At 39.8% G+C, this 16,269-nt stretch overlaps 1 pseudogene; it reads left to right on the top strand.

The window, feature by feature from the left end:
• Positions 1 to 12,577: 12,577 nt before the first annotated feature.
• Positions 12,578 to 13,515, top strand: LOC148162719 (olfactory receptor 10J1-like; annotated as a pseudogene).
• The last annotated feature ends 2,754 nt before the right edge of the window (positions 13,516 to 16,269 follow it).

The raw sequence follows: 16,269 nt of genomic DNA on the forward strand, positions 1-16,269 counted from the left end.
CTGGTTGTTCTATAAATTACTAAAATCGAATCATTGAACTCTCCAACTGTGCCTGTTGCACTATTTCTCCTTTCGATTCTGTCCTTTTTGCTTCACAGATTTTGGAGCTCTGTTTTTAGGTGCATATACGTTTATAATTTTGTATCTCCCTAACATACTGACTCTTTTATAAGAAATATGTATATTTGTCTCTTGTAATATTCCTCGTCTGAAAGTCTATTTTGTCTGATATTAACATAGCCATTTCTGCTGTCCTATGTATCTATTTACAACCTTTACTTTCAAAGTATCTGTGTCTCAGATTCTAAATGCACATCCCATAAACAGCTTATTAACTATATCTTGCTGTTTAAAATCCAATCTGACAATCTTTCCCTTTTTGTCTTGAGGATTCGATGTATTCACTTTTTTAATGTAGTTAAGGCTGTGAATGGATTAATGCTTTTCCTTTCGCTAGTTGTTTCCCGAATTTCATGCGCTTTCACTTCTCTTCCACTTCTACTGCCTTCTTTTCTGTTAAAAACTTTTTAATTGTACCATATTGATTCTTCTGTTGATCTTAAAACTAGACTTTTTTTTTTTTTTTTTAGTGTCTGTCTAATGCATATTTAAATTATCACAATGTAGTTCAGGTTAACACAGACTTGATTTCAATGAAATACAGCAATATGGAAATATGGCTCCATTTCCCCCTCTTACTCCTTTGCACTATTACTGTCATATAGCATCTTTAATTTTTATAGATCCAATTTATAAATCCATATAGTATTATATATAACAATATAACTGTTTCTAAATAATGAGATTTTTTTTAAAAAATTACTATGGGAAGAAAATTAAAAGGCAGACATAAGCACACACATACACACTCCTCTATGATCACTTATATATGTTACAGAGGCAGCGTTTCTGGTTTCCTTCATTCTTTCCTACGGAAACAAGTTATTTTCAACTGTCATTTCCTTTCACCCTAAAGAACTTCTAGTATTTCTTGGATGGCAGGTCTGCTAGCAACAAATTCTCTCAGTCTTTTTTCATCTGGATACACTTTAATTTTTCCCTCATTTTTCAAGGATGTTTTTGCGAGATACAGATGTTTCCATTTGTTGTTAAAGTCTTTTCTTTTGGCAATTTGAATGCCATTTCACTATCCTGTGGTCTCAATTGTGTTTCCTGTTAAGAAGTCAGCTATTAATCATCGTTTTTTCTCTGTACATGGTGAGTCACTTTTCTTTGGTTTTCAAGATTTTTGTCTCTGTGACTTTCCGCAGCTTGATGTCTTACATATGGTTCTCTCTGCATTTACCCAACTCAGGATTTGTTGAGTTTCTTGAAGCCATTAATGTTTTTCATCAAATTTGGGAAGTTTTCAACCATTATTTATTTAAATATTTTTTTCTGCCTTGTTTTCTGGGAATCCCATTACACCTATGTTGGAGTGTTTACTTCGTCCTATGGATCTGTGAGAGTCACTTTGTTTTCATTCTTTTCTGTTCTTCAGACTGGATTATTTCTTTTTATTTTAATTTAATTTTTTGTTTAATAGTCTCCACACCCAATGTGGAACCCAATGCGGGGCTCGATCTCACGACCCTGAGATCATGACCTGAGCTGAAACCACGAGTTGGATGCTTAACTGACTGAGCCACCCAGGCTGTCCCTCAAGACTGGATGGTTTCTACTGTCGATTTTTGGGGTCCCTGGTTCTTTCTTCTGCCATCTTATTTCTACTGTTGATAGCATGTCATTTATAGTTTTCAACTCTAGAATTTGCATTCCCTTCTTTTCTATGGCTTCTACTTGAGGTTCCCTATTTGTGTGATTGCTGCCATTCTATATATATAATTTTTTTGAACAGAGTTTCCTTTAATTCTTTGACTATATTTCTAAAATCTGCTCAACACGACTCTGCTGTAAATGGGTCCATTCAGAACTAACTTCTATTGACTATGTTTTCCCCTGAATTTGGGTCACACTTTTCTGTTTCTTTACACAACTTGTAATATTTGGTTGGTAACTGAATATATCATAGCAACTCTGGAAAATTTATATTTTTAAATGTCAATCATTGTTTTTTTCCATTTTCAGTTACTCTTTTCAACTTGAATGCACAGACTGCCCGTGTATGGATGCTGATGTCTGCTCAGTTTCGCAATTATGTTTATCTTTGTAGCCTGGCTTCCCAGGGGTTTCCCTGCAAATACATAGCTTAACAGTTATCTGATGATTTGGGCAGCAATTGTATGTAAACACCTAGAACCCATACCCAAACACCTAGAACCCATCACCTCTGCTGATTAACTCATGGGCATTCAAAATTCCGGCCAGTTCTCAAGTCTCCCTTGGGCATTCATAGTTTTTCTGAAGCTAGAGATGTAGAACTTATTTCAGCCTTTCTACGACTCTCATGTTTTCAGGATCTCTCAGTTAAGTTTATGGCTTATTTTTTCCTCACTCAGAACCAAGACCACAATATCAGAGCAGCAGAGCTGTGGGTTTCTCCCCAAATGAGTCTGCATTAAGCCAGCAAAGCTGCAGGTTTTTGCCCAACCTCCAGTGCAAATTATAGACTAAGCTTTCTGATGCTCAAGCTGCTGGGTTTTCCTGCCAACCCCAAGCAGATAAAACTACAGTTTCTACCCTCTGCCCTGAGAGGGGGAGGTGGGGCTGGGGTGAGACAGTGATGGGAACATCCCAAAATGAAAAGAGCACATACTCTTGCCATTTTTACCTGAAGCTCTAGCAATTTTTGGAGCATTAATGTTTCTTAATGTGTTATCTGCCTTTGGTCAATTTCCAGTGCCCTTAAATCACTGCTTATATCATTCCATTTCCTACTTGCCTTCTTTTTTTTTTTTTTTTTCCCAGAACAGAGCTGTTGGCCTCACTTGCCACCGTTACTACAAGTTCTGTCTGCCTCACTTTCTCTCACTGCCTCCTGATCCATAACTAGGGACAGATTCCAGATTCATAACATTGAGAACCAGGGAAATGTGTGCAGGGATTTATTCTAAGTTTGTTAGAGGAGAAAGAAACATAACGTTCAGACAGGCAACATGTATCGATGTGTGCCCTTAAGTAGAGATTTTGTACTCCATGTATCTGCTCGAGATAGGAGTAACTCTTACAGTTTGCTCAGTTGCTGAACTAAAATATGGACCTCAGAGTGGAGAACTTAATAGTGTCTGGTCCCTGCAGCCTGTGGTTCAAGTCGTGAGATATTACCAGCGAATGTCTCTGTGATTTCAATAGGGAGAATGAGGGCCCGATGAGTCAAAGGTCAAGCGGCATCACAAAGCTATCAGAGGTAAAGACTATGTACGGTTATGGAAAGAGGTAACGTAGTAACAGGAATTGCTTGCTTACAGAGCGCCTTGGTGTATCTCACTGATTATGGTATTCCTAAGACTGAAATAGAAGGGAAACTATGTAATAGTAATCTATATAATAAATATAGACCTATATAATAGTAACAATATATCTTATAACATTTATAATATAAATTAAATCTATCTATATATAATAGTAACAATACATTTTAAAATTATCTAGGGCTGGCGAACATAACCCTGACTTGAGTTCTGTGAACTGGCTGCAGTCTAAGATTGGGTAAGAGACTATGATTCGCTATTATAATGAATTAAATCAGGATTCTCCCAGGCCCCAAGAGGAGAATCACAGTGCAGAATCCTCAGATTTTTGTGAAAACAAAACAAAACAAAACAAAAAAACATACCTTCTTTCCCTAGATAGGAATTCTTCTGCGAAATGCCTCCTGAATCACTTCTGAGTCCTGGAAAAGGCAGGTCACTTGACCACCTACCCTCCAGTGCCTGTCATGAACTGGTCTTACTTGTCCCAGTGAGCCAGTGGTGCCACGCCTGCCACCCTGGTCCCAGTTCCCGTCATGTTTGCGTGGGATATTCCTCACCTGGTTCCAAACTTGCTCTTCTCCGATTCATTTTCTACTTCTCCACCAGACACTTTGAAATGCACATCTGACTGTGCTCTTCACCTCCTTAAAAGTTTCGCTGGCTCCGCATCGCCCTGCAAGCTTGAAGTGCAGCAAGGCCCACACACTCACGTCCTCTGGTGCCTTCTAAATTCATCTCTCCCTCAAGCTTTCTGGGCACAATTTGGCTCTGTTTCAGTTCTTGGAATGAATCACTATCAATAATCTATCAAGTCCTTCACTCATGTTTTTCTCGGTCCTAAATTCTCTTCCCTAATTTCACCTTGTTGACCCTCATTCACCTTAGAGACCCCAGCTCAAAATCATTGCCCAGAGAAATATTTAGACTCCCCAGACTAGAAAAACTTCACCCCCTTTATTATATGCTCTCATGGAACCCTGTTTTGCTTTGCTGTTGTTTTGTGTGTGTGTGTGTGTGTGTGTTGCAGCATTTATTTTTGTTTGTGATAATTTACTGGTGAGATTGTATGTTTGAAAACTGCCTGGTGTAGACACTGTACATGCTGCAAAGATGCCTAATCAAGGTGGAAAGTGAGAGATAAAAGCAGCCCACTGTCCATTTGACAAGTCATACACCCTTGGTATAGAGCTCCGTCTGCCCATATGAAGGGAAGCTCTTTTCCTGGCTGCAAAAATACACCGTCTCCTCACCAAGAGGTGTGCATGCAGCTGCACCTACCCAGAAGAGGCTCCTTTTACTAATCTGCACAAAGATACCCAATGGATTAGCAAGCGATAGCTCTATTTGCTTCCCTCCTTGATGAGCTCCATGAAAGCAAATACCATGACTGTTCGTGTACTTGGACTGCCAATACTTAGCATAGTGCTTGCAACATAAGTAGATGTGCATTAATATCTGTTACTTCAATAAATTAAGGTGTAATCCTCGGATGTAGAATTAATAGACATGTATATTTTATTTTTCATGTTTCTTCTGGGTTCCTTAGATTTTTGACAAAATCTATTTGTTTCTACAATGCAAACTGCTCTTGTGAATCAGTAGATAAAGGTAGAGGTTTGTTCTACTAATTGCCCAAGATCCCAATCAGGCCCCTGGGATGGAGCCTCAAGCTCTTTCTCTGCTGCCACTTGTGTCCTGGAGTGGTTCTCAAGGGTACATCTCTGGAGTCCGGCATCAGATGGATTCAGGAATCAGTCTGTGAATAGGGTTTTAAGAGGCTTCAACTCTGCAGGAGGATCTGCTGGGGCTTGAGGAATCAGTGCTCTGGGCCTTGAGCTGGTCACCACACCCTGAGCTTCCTTCAGACACTCAGGAAATGCTGCACGTCTAGACCTGGGGTTCAATGTCTCCCTCACAGGCCTCACGAAGATTCCCATTCTGAGTTCTTTTTTTAAAAAGTCCAGATGCATTGCAAGTAAGAGAATTTCTCTCATGTCCTTTGCCAACTTTGCAAGAAGTAAGTGGTTGTTAGTAGAAAAAACAGGAGAGGAGAATTGATTTTAAATTTTCTAAGCTTCTTCACTTTCCTGTTCTGGCTTTCTGGTGATTTTCTTAAACATTAGAGTTTCCCACTTTCCCTGTGTCTCCCCTGATGGCTGATTGAGTCCTGGCGCCTATAACGTGCCATTGAGTATTCTCATGTCTGTAAGTAAATAGTGGGGGGATCTATTAAAAATCATAGAGAGAGGAGAGAAAATAAGACAGCCTTCCTAACTCCCGAGTTGTCATCTACCATTGATGTCCCTAGTGTCTTGAGTGAATGAGGCTGAGGGTCAAGCAGTTTCACACAGCTGTTTGCCTCCTTCCCTAAAAGCTGAACCTCATGCCTGAACATCCATTCAGTAGGGTTTGGATTCCATGCAGTTGTATGGATTTGGAGACATACTTGTGTTTCACACCTGGTCTTCTCAATTACTACATAAGTCAGTATGACGAGTAGTTTACCCTTCTGAGCCTCACATTCTTCATATATAAAATGAGACTATTTTATTTCCTTATAATTACTAAACTTTAAATAAACTACGTAGCCTGTCTTAATAGGCTGGTATATATTTTGGGGCATCTGGGTGGCTCAGTCGGTTAAGCGTCCAACTCTTGATTTTGGCTCAGATCATGACCTCAGGATCATGTGACTGAGCCCTGCATGGAGCTCTGCACTGGGCATGGAGTCTGCTTGAGGTTCTCTCTCTCTCCCTTTGCCCCTCCACCCCCCCTTCTCTTTTTCTCTCTTTTGCATGCACATGGTCTCTCCCTAAAAAAATAGACTGGTATTATATTTTAAACAAATGTTAGTTTCTACATTTTGGTTTCTAATGACCTCAGACAACTTTATCGTTCTATCTGAGGTCTATATGCTGCTTTGACTCCCTTTACTTATAATGCTTAATCCCAGGTCAGGTTCTTTGCCCTGCTCTCATTTAGCAGTGTAACATGGGGACATCCAGATCACTACTTCCAGAAAATACACTTGCCAGAATATGTGTGTGTGTGAGAGAGGGAGAGATGTGGATGTGAATTGGGCTGGAGCTGGAGATTCTAAGGAAAGAGATGATGTACTTGCAGCAGAAAAACAGAAAGGGAACACCAATTCCTCTGAGACTTGCCCTCCCCTCCAGACATTAGTAGCTATGTTAGGAACTAAAAGGAAATTGAGTAATATGTACCAAGTCCATGTTCTTTCACAGAGACATCAAAAACTCAGAACAAGAGACAGTGATTTCTTCTGTTTCTTAATGTCTTCCTAAAGAAAGGTCATCCACTTCCTTGTGTCAGTGTTACACGTATCAGTAGCTCAGCTGGGGCAGAATTGTTCTCCAGGATAAAGGTCTCTTAAGAGCAAAGGACTCAGTACGGGGCAAGGAGAGCTGGGCCCCCAGGTTATCTTTGCCATGAACTAACTGTGTGGTATCAGGCGTCATTTATCCGTTTTGGGATTAAGTTCCCCCACATTTCTACCACATCGTTACTTCTGAGTAGATGTATTATGACTTTGAAGAATAAAGGAAACTGTAAAATGTAAAAGAAAACACATATAAATTTCTATAATCGTTTTTAAGAAAAGAGCTATCCACCAAAAGTCTGATTGAGGATTGGAAACCTAACCCAAGATTAATGGTCTATGTTGATGATGATGGTTTGCCAGTATTTAGCTCATCCATCCATGTTTTCCTATGGTTCCTTCACGTCTTTTTTCTCTGGGAGTCTCTCAACTTCTGCAACTTAATGAGCCTGCAGACTCTATCCCTTCTTGTCTGTCTGGATGCCACATTTCTATCTGTCGCTTGAGTGCTTCCACAAGCTCCATGTGTCTGAAAGGCCCCTGATGGGAGAGCCCACGTCCTCCACCTCTCACTCCCTCCAGCTCCGAAATCCTTCAGTACTTTGCTCTGTTTCCACCTGTCCATGTCAGGACCGCTGGATGAATCTGGCGCAGGTGTGGGGCTCCTCCTTCAGACCAGAAGCATCTCCAGAGTTTTCCTTCACTTATCAGTTCTGTTGACACAGTGATCAAAGGCTTGTCATACGGCAAAAACTGAGCTAAGTTCTGGGGATGCAGAAACGACTAAGTATGATCTGTCATCAAAAAAGGTACAATCTAGTTGAAAAGTTAGATAATAAATCATTTCAATTGAATGTGACAAGTGTTATCATGTAAGAATGAGAGAGGCTGAGAGAACCAAGATGGAAGGGATGCCCTGATGGAAAGATAGTGAGGAGAATGACCCCAAGGGATGCTTAAAAGAAATTGAAGCTATCCTCCATCTCACTGCATAAGTAATATATATTTATTGTGGACACTTTGGAAAATTCAGGAGAGGGCAAAAATTCACCCATAATTTTACCATGCAGAATCATGCACTACTAACATTTACATGATTTCCCTTCAGCTTTTTTCTATGCACATTTTCATGTAATTGAGGTAATTTTGTAATTACAAAAAATCCTGTTTTGTAACTTATTTTCCATTGAATGGCATAATTTTCATATGCATCATTTAAAAGCTACACAAGTTTTAACATACTGTATTAGTTTCTATTTACAAATGTCACATATATTCATTTATATATATATTTTTTAAAGATTTTTTATTTGAGAGAGAGAGAGAGCATGAGAGGGGGGAAGAGGCAGAGGGAGAAGCAGACTCCCCGCTGAGCAGGGAGCCCAATATGGGGCTCGATTCCAGGACCCTGAGATCATGACCTGAGCTGAAGGCAAACACTTAACTGACCGAGCCATCTGGGTGCCCGCATTTATAAATTCTTAGTCTTTTTTGTATTTAGACATGTTCACAAATACATGAATATAGATCTTTACTTTCTTTACTATATTGGGTTCATATGATCCTTACTGTTTTGTGGTATTTCTTCCATTTAATAATAGCATGAACACTCTTCTTGATGTATAACGTTAATTTTTTTATTGTAAAATAGAGTATAAAGAGTTTATAAAATAAATGTACATTTTAAGAAAAATAACAAAACAAACACCTAGCTACCCTCCGCCCAGGCTAAGAAACAGAAGATCACTATAAATCTAGAAGTCTTGTAGATGTTCTTTTCAAATACTTCAAATCCTCACCAAATAGTCACGATTGTGAATTTTAGGTTAAAGCACTCGCACATTTATAAAGAAACAGATTGTCCCTAAATAATATATTAGCCCTGCCTCCTTTTGAACATTTAAATGGAATACACACACACACACACATCTGTGATTGGCTTCTATTATGCAACATTATGATTTTGAGGTTCATGCAAGTTGAATTGTGAAAATGTAATGAGTGCCCTTAGCGATCTTTAACAGTAGTCTGTAGACCTTTCCTGTAAAGGACCAGGTGGTAAACGCGTTAGTCTTGCGGGCTGGCCTTACAATTTCTGTTGGACTACTCAGCTTCACTGTCACAGTGTGAATGCAATCCACACAACACGTACACAAGTGGGTGTGACTGTGTCCTGATAAAGCTTTATTTACAAAACAGACTGTTGGTCCTTGGGCTGTAGTTTGCCCACCCCTGCACTATAATTAATTCATTTGATGCTCTATAATATATTGTCGGTATACTTCAATTTATCCTTTCTGCTTTTGAAGAATATTTGTTCATTTCAGCACTTTTTCCCCCCTATTATAAGCAAAGCTGTTTTAACTTTGTGTGTCTCTGTAGTTGTTCTGGATTAAATTCTAATGGCTCATAGGACCCGTTCATTTTCAACTTGAACAGGTAATGTCAAACTGTTTTCCAAAATGATCGTATCAATTTACTCTCCTCAGGAGCTTCCCCTGCTCTTTAGCTGTGATAGCTTTGATTTTCTGCAGCCTGATGGCTGTGAAATTGTGGTCTGTGGTCTTGTTTTCCCCCGGCTACTAATGATGTTAAAAATCTGTTCACATGACATCTGTGCTTCCCCTAGTATGAAATTCGTACACACTTTTAAAATCTATCATTATATTAAGCTGATCTTTTTTTTTCTTTTTATGTTTAAAGCTCCTAATACCCTAGATACTAGTGCTCTACCTGTTGTTTTTGCTGTATGCATCTTTACTTGTTCCTGCCTTTTTCTTTGGAATTTGTTTTGAAAAATGGAAGTTAATGCTTATGTACCAGAATATCATTATTTTCTGTACCTTTTACTACCCCAAGCTTTATAAATATTCTCATATATTATCTTCCTAAACATTTCATAAAGTGCTTTGTTCCTTCCTAGGTTTTTAATACACTTGAAATGAAATGTTTTTATGGTGCAATCTGATTTCACTTTTTCCCATACAGGTACCAACTATTTCATCATTAATTGACTACTCTGTGCTCCCCACCAGCCTACAGTACCAGCTCCGGTGGGAAGAGTCCCCATATTTCAGAACTCTGTGTTCTCCCATTGGCGTGACTCTAGCTCTATGCCAACACCGCACCTTCTTAATTACTATAGCCTAATAATAAGTAATGATGTTTGAAAGGCAAATCTTCTCTTCCTGTGTTTCTTCAAGAGTGTTCTGGTTTCTCTCAGATCTTTGTACTTTCATACAAATTTTAGCATCAGTTATCAATCTAGCAACCAACCAACCAAAAACAATCCATTTGAGATTCTGATTGAACTGCACAGAATTCATAAATCATAGATCTAGGAATTCATAGATATTTTTTTGGATTTTTTTTAAATTTTATTTTATTATGTTATGTTAGTCACCGTACATCATTAGTTTTTGATGTAGTGTTCCATGATTCATTGTTTGCGTATAACATCCAGTGCTCCATGCAGAACATGCCCTCCTTAATACCCATCAGCAGGCTAACCCATCCCCCCACCCCCTCCCCTCTAGAACCCTCAGTTTGTTTCTCAGAGTCCATAGTCTCTCATGGTTCGTCGCCCCCTCTGATTTCCCCCCTCCATTTTTCCCTTCCTATCTTTTTTTTTTAACATATAAAGTATTATTTGTTTCAGAGGTACAGATCTGTGATTCAACAGTCTTGCACAATTCACAGCGCTCACCAATAGCACATACCCTCCCCAATGTCCATCACCCAGCCACCCCCTCCCTCCCACCCCCCACCACTCCTGCATCCCTCAGTTTGTTTCCTGAGATTAAGACATAGATTTTTGATTAATTGGAATCTTCACAATCTCAGATCTTCCAACTCATAAGCAGGGTCTGTTGCTCTATTACTTCAGTCTTTGGTATCTTCTTTAAGGTTTTGTGATTTTCATAAAGATCTGTATTCCTAGGTACTTTTTATTTTTAAGCTATTATAAGTAATAGTCCTTTTAAATTTAATTTGCTATCAGTTTGTTGAAGTACAGAAATTTGATAGATTTTTTATACCTAAATTTTATACCTAAAAGCCTGCTAAACACGCTTAATAATGTCAATAATTTATCAGCAGTTTCTTTTGGATTTTCTATGTACACAATCACATCAACTGTAGAGAATTTCTTCCTTCTCAATCCTTATATCTTTAATTTCTTTCTCTTGGCTTACTGGATTGGCCAGAACATTCAGTACAATGTTGAAGAGAAGTGGAGAAAGCAGTCATCTTGTTCCTAATCTTAGAGAGAATCCTTCAGTATCTCACCACTAAGTATATGTTGGCTGCAGCATAGTTGTACACGTTTTATCAGCTTAAAGAAAATCTTTTATTCTTAGTTTATTAAGGGTTCTTATAAGTAGACACTGAATTTTAAAAATGCTTTTTTTGGCAGCTATTGAAATAATCATACGACTTTTTCCCTTTGAACAGTTTATTGGAGGAAATATATAATTGGACTGTTTTAATGTTAAATTTCACATCCTGGGGCGCCTGGGTGGCTCAGATGGTTAAGCGTCTGCCTTCGGCTCAGGTCATGATCCCAGGGTCCTGGGATCGAGTCCCGCATTGGGCTCCCTGCTAGGTGGGGAGCCTGCTTCTCTCTCTGCCTCTGCCTCTTTCTCTCTCTCTCTCTGACTCTCATGAATAAATAAAACATTAAAAAAAAAACACCAAATTTCACATCCTGAAATAAAACCAACCTGGTCATGAACCCATTTTACACATTGTTGGATGTGGTTTGATGACATTTGCTCAAGAATTTTACCTGTGAGTGAGACTGGCTTGTTTGTCAAGATAATTCCAGCTTCATAAAATGAGGTGAGGATTTCCTCATTACCTAAAATAGAAGTTATGTATCACATTGAAATCGACTTATCCTTGAATGTTTTATAGCACATATTCGTAAATTTGTCTTGGCCTAGAGATTTATTTGTAGATTTTTCACTCCTGTCTTTATGTCTTAAAATAGTTCTCAGATTTTCTACTTCTTGATTCAATATTAAGTAATTTTTTTCTAGAAATGTATCCATTTCATTGAAGTTTAAAAACCTATTGAGGTAAGGTTGTTCATAATGTTACTTCTCATCTTTCAGAGTCTGAAGCTTCTGTCCCTTAACTCATAATCTGATTTTATGTCTTCACTTATTTTTCTTGGCTGGATTTTCATGAGTTTACCTGAAGTTTATAAACTTTCACCTTTGTGGATCTTCTATATTTTATCATTCACATCTGTTTCATTGTTATTGTTTTTTCCTTCTTAATGTTGTTTTTATAACTTCTCAGAATGGATTCTCATGAATTTTCTGTTTTGAAAAACAAACAAGCATTTCCAATGATAAACTTCCTTCCAATAATATTTTGAATGCGTGGTGCATGTCGTGCTACATTATTCCTCTATTACTGCTCAGTTCTAAAGATTTTCTAATTCCCATTATAAGTTCCTCTTTGAACTATAAGTTAGATTTTCAAACATTTCCAATTTTTCAAGTTTTTTGTGATAGTTTCTAACCTAATCACATAGTGGACATTTTAGAAAAATCTAGTTTTAAGAAATTTTTGAGACCAACATCATGGGCCATACATAGGGTCAAGTGTCCTTGAAAAGAATGCTTTACCTCAAACTTTCAAATAATGTTGCTCGGACTTTTGCTATCTTTACGTCAGTTCTAGGGCTGAGTCTACCATGTCCCTGGAAAAGGCAGTTGATTCATGAAGTTTTGAACCAGGCTTTTGCGATACTGGATCTTTGCTCTTGATTGTGTGCTCACCAGGGGGCAGGGTGGTCTCTGGTGTGAAGGGATGGTGTTGACCTTCTCTTTACCTTTCTGATTTGAGATCCTCAATGAAGACAGCCAACCACACAGAGGTGAGAGATTTTGTTTTCCAAGGTTTCTCCAACTTCCAAGAATATCAACTCACACTCTTCGCTGTGTTTCTGATGGTATACATCCTAACTCTGGTAGGCAATGTCATCATTGTGAGAATTATCTGTATCGACCACCACCTCCGCACCCCCATGTACTTCTTTCTAAGTGTTCTTTCCACATCAGAGACTTTCTACTCCCTGGTCATTATCCCACACATGTTTTCCGGCCTCGTAGGTCTGAGCCAATCCATCTCCCTGGTGGGCGGTTGGACTCAGCTCTTTTTCTTCCTTGGCTTTGCCATCACCAACTGCTTCCTGCTAGCAGTAATATGGTTTGATCGCTATGTGGCCATCTGCAACCCACTTCGTTACTCAGTCATCATGAATTGGAGGGTCTGTACCATCCTGGCATCCTCGGTCTGTGCCTCAGGGTTCTTGCTCACTCTGATTCAGGCTGTGGCCATTTTCAGACTGCCTTTTTGCAACTCCCTGATTGAGGATTTCTTCTGTGATGTTCGGCCTGTGTTGGAGCCAGCCTGTGCTGCTCCAATCATTAATGATACCCTGACCTTAATTATCACCCTGTTGGCCCTCACAGCCCCTTCCACCTTCTTCTTCAACTCCTACATCCTCTCTTCATCATCTCCACCATCCTCAAGATGGCCTCAGCTGAGGGCCGGAAGAAGGCCTTCGGCACCTGCGCCTCCCACCTCACGGTGGTCATGGTCCACTATGGCTGTGCCTCCGTCGCCTACCTCAAGCCCAAGTCCGAGAACATGAGGGATCAGGATCAGCTGATCTCAGTGACCTACACGGTCGTACCACCTTTACTGAACCCTGTGGTGTACAGTCTGAGAAACAAAGAAGTCCAGGGTGCTCTGAGGAATTTGGTGGGTAGGAAATCCCTTCCCTAAGATGAAATCTCTACCCTATAAACAGGCATGCATGTTTTCCAGATGGAAGCTTATAGGTAAAGTTATAGAGCCCAGGTTTCAAGCCCTTGGTGAAATCTACATCACAGCCAGGGCCAGAGCGGACCTGAAGTGAAGCTGGGGGTCAGCTTCTAATAATTGATTCTCACTTCCTCAACCTCTTTAACATAATAAAAACGTAAGTCACCCTGCAGACTTGTAAACAGACACCTATAGGCCCTAATCCAGGAGATAATTACAGGGTCAGGGTGTGATTCTAGTGTTTATCTCAAGCTTAAATTTAAAGTGACCAGTCCACTTTGCTGAAGTACAAACCACATTAAAGTCATACTGACTGAATCTTCTTTTAGCCTTAAGTTGGATGTTTGAACAAGTGGTTACTAGAAATGATACTGTGCAAAAATTAATCGCCTGTGTTTGAAAAAGATAAGCAAAGACAGAGATATCTTTTAGGAAATGGGTTTGGGATGAGCTAAAAACCTTCTAGAGAGAAGATTTTCTAGCAACCCCCTGCAAATTTCCGTATTACTTACATGTGGGGCAGCAAAGGAAAAGGAGCTGGGGTGAAGGGGAAGGGAAGTGAAGGACAGAGGACTCCTGGCCACACCCGACAGCCATGGAGCTCTGGCCGCGTGAACAGAGTGCACAGACCCAGTCTGATCCTTTGCTTCTTCAAGCTGAACATAAGCCACATGAAGGCGACCTTGTGGGGTTGAAAGCAATGGCTCTCCCGCGGACAGGATGACCAGTGGGCTCAGAGGAAGAGCCCACAGATGGCTCAGGGAGCAGACTGCCGAAAAGAATCCTGTGAAACTGACTAACAGAAGAAAAATCAGAGGCGGATCCAAATGAGAGCTTCTAGTCAGAGCAGGGTAGGAGAAGGCAGAAGGACAAAGGGACAGTTGGTGGCACAAGAATTCGGGAAAAATCCTTTGGACTGGGTCTTCTCCTGCCCTTCCTAAGCCAAGTCACAAAGGCAAGGAAAGAGAGTTCAGTGAAAATGTGAAAAAGGGTCAACAAAATTCCTTTCTGATGAATTGGGTAATATTACTCCTGAAAAGCTAAAAAAGTCAGAAGAGGATTTTTGACATGAAAACTTCCATGAGGTTAAAGCAACGGAGTTAGAAATGGAATAATAAAAGACTATTTACCGTTCCTCACGTCAAAAATATAAAAATGAATCAGGATGAATTTTAGACTCAATTTGTGAGACAAAATTGGTGTTGAATAACATGATGATTAGCAGTTGTAACTGCTGAGCAGATCAGTTACTACACTAAACTCTTTGTAAAAAGATACACAATCAATATGTGAGTACACGGTAGTCTCAGTGTGGAATATTTTTGAAATGAATATCAAAATGTGTAGAGTGATTATGAATTTTTATAGGCTAAGTATGCAGATACATAAAAACCTAACTTTTAGAAGGTTCTACAATTTAATTCATGTTGTCATTCTGAGCTCCCAGTCTGATGGATGGAGGAAATCACCTGGTCCTTTCTATGCAAACTGGGGCAATTTAGTGAATAAGGCACTTAATGAGTAACCATAATTAAATTCAAAGTCCTGCTCCTCCCCCTTCTTCCCCCATTCTCCTTGGGGTAAATCAGTCCAGTTCTGGTCAAGTCTTCTAGGGATGCCTGGGTGGCTCAGTTGGTTAAATGTCTGCCTTCTGTTCAGGTCACGATCCCAGGGTCCTGGGATCAAGTCCCACATCGGGCTCCTTCCTCAGCGGGGAGCCTGCCTCTCCTTCTGCCTGCTGCTTCCCCTGCTTGTGCTCACATGCTCTCTGACAGATGAATCTTTAAAAAAAAAAAAAGTCTTCTAGTTTTCTTGGCATAGAGGAGAAGGAACCTACCTGGTCCATGGAAGGTTCCAACTGCCCCATGTTGGTTTCTGTGAAGATACATGACCCCCAGAAGCCATCTTGGGTGGCATCTATCAAGAGGACTCCGGTGTCGTCAGTGTTATTTTCCATTGGCTCCGGTGTCGTCATGTTCTTTAACCAACGTGGTCCCTGCACCTCATCTTCCTTAGGACTTTTCTAGGGCCTCTGGCCCGCCCTCAGCCACTTCTTGAAGACATCTAGGCATTCAGCTGCACCCCTGGCCCTGTAATGAATAGGACTCAGTGGGGTGTCCCCATGCCACCCACCCGGATGCATCACTCACTCATGTCTGCTCCGCCAGGATTCCAGCTTTTTCTAAGAAGCTTCTCTGTGAAATGAGAGCATATCCTTTCTGCTTTTATCAGATGCCTCACCCTTCTACCCCACAGCAGGTCTTAGCTGGCAGGTGCAAGACTGGGTCTTCCCTCATATCCAGCTAATTCTAATGTTGACTCCACAAACCTGGATGCCTTTATTTTGTTTTGGCAGAAAAGCCTGAATACTTCCTAACTCTACAATTTGCATTGTACATTTCACATATAAAGTACTTCAATCCTTAAGCTTTTGATATTCAACATTATTTGTAAGCTAAAAGAGGCTTTCCTCTCTGGAAAACTTTGCTAAAGTTAAAAACCATTTCAGTTTTTAAGACAAATGTTTTAGTTATGAGTTTTAAAAAATCTTTTTGAAATTCAATTGACTTTTCTTCTGGGTTCTTTTAGGTTTACCCTGGGGCAAATGAAATTCCTGTGAAACAATGAGGAATGTAGGATGTGAAAACAATGTAGAATTTTTATTCTGTTGCATTTATATATTTATTCTACATGTCAACATTAATTAAGGATTTT

The sequence above is a fragment of the Eumetopias jubatus genome, unplaced genomic scaffold (assembly GCF_037043125.1).
Source record: "Eumetopias jubatus isolate StellerSeaLion01/CBP00866 unplaced genomic scaffold, mEumJub1_p1.0 scaffold_12, whole genome shotgun sequence".
Lineage (NCBI taxonomy): Eukaryota > Metazoa > Chordata > Mammalia > Carnivora > Otariidae > Eumetopias > Eumetopias jubatus.